Source organism: Vulpes vulpes, chromosome 6, assembly GCF_048418805.1.
Source record: "Vulpes vulpes isolate BD-2025 chromosome 6, VulVul3, whole genome shotgun sequence".
Classification (NCBI taxonomy): Eukaryota; Metazoa; Chordata; class Mammalia; order Carnivora; family Canidae; genus Vulpes; species Vulpes vulpes.
The window spans coordinates 84,080,305-84,081,732 of record NC_132785.1 but is presented as its reverse complement, the minus strand read 5'-3'; the positions used below and the strand labels follow the sequence as shown (position 1 = coordinate 84,081,732).

Genomic DNA, 1,428 nt, shown 5'->3' with positions numbered 1-1,428 from the left:
TAGCGCCGCCTTCAGCCCAGGGCCTGAACCTGGAGACCCGGGATCGAGTCCCACGTCGGGCTCCCTGCATGGAGTCTGCTTCTCCCTCTGCCTGTGTCTCTGCCTCTCTCTCTCTCTCTCTCTCTCTCCCTCTCTCTATCTCTCTCTCTCTCATGAATAAATAAATAAAATCTTTGAAAAAAAATGTTCCTCTGGATTATACAAGAAGGGAGACAAGGACCGCTGATAACACATGATATATGATATTAAGACTTGGCTTCTTTCTCTTCTGCTTTATCAGAGACTGGACTCTCATTTTTAGTTTCTCCATTTTCTGCAGGTAGTAAGTCTTTGGTTAGCCACTTTATAGCTTGTTTTCCCTTTGCTCCTCTTTTCCCCCTTTGTTTGCACTTGTCTGAATACTATACTTTCCCCCCACGTTTTTTGGCTTCGTTTCCACTTTTGCAGGAGCAGATTCGGCTGACATCCTCACCGATCTCCTCTTGGGGCCCTCCTTCGCCATCACCTCCTCGGAGGTGACCTTCCTCTTGGGCATCTTAACTGCAAGGCGGCCGCCCGCCAGGTGCCCACTGGCTGTGTGATACACCGAGAAGCTTCCAGAAGTGGGATGCCCAGTGCTGATGTTCCTCCCATCTGCCTCGGCCCTCCCCCCAACCTCCCAACTGCTGCCACCGCCCAAAGTACAGTTTTTTATACCACATCAGATTGAGATTCAGCCAAAAGAAGATCGTCAATACCTAATTATAAGATGACAATATATGCCATTTATATAATTATAAAACATCATTTATTCTTCAAATATCCTTTCCTTACCTACAGGAATTTTCTTTTTCTCTTTTTTTTTTTTTATCCTGACTCAAATTTTATTTTTTTTAATTAATTTTTATTGGTGTTCAATTTACCAACATACAGAAAAACACCCAGTGCTCATCCCGTCAAGTGTCCACCTCAGTGCCCGTCACCCAGTCCCCTCCACCACCCGCCCTCCTCCCCTTCCACCACCCCTAGTTCGTTTCCCCGAGTTAGGAGTCTTTATGTTCTGTCTCCCTTCCTGATATTTCCCAATATTTCTTTTCCCTTCCTTTATATTCCCTTTCACTATTATTTATATTCCCCAAATGAATGAGAACATACACTGTTTGTCCTTCTCCGATTGACTTACGTCACTCAGCATAATACCCTCCAGTTCCATCCACGTTGAAGCAAATGGTGGGTATTTGTCGTTTCTAATGGCTGAGTAATATTCCATTGTATACATAAACCACATCTTCTTTATCCATTCATCTTTCGATGGACACCGAGGCTCCTTCCACAGTTTGGCTATTGTGGCCATTGCTGCTAGAAACATCGGGGTGCAGGTGTCCCGATGTTTCATTGCATCTGTATCTTTGGGGTAAATCCCCAACAGTGCAATTGTTGGGTCGTAGG

At 45.0% G+C, this 1,428-nt stretch overlaps 1 pseudogene; it reads right to left on the bottom strand.

The window, feature by feature from the left end:
• Positions 1–245: 245 nt before the first annotated feature.
• LOC140599227 (non-histone chromosomal protein HMG-14 pseudogene) lies at positions 246–535 on the bottom strand (annotated as a pseudogene).
• Positions 536–1,428: the final 893 nt, after the last annotated feature.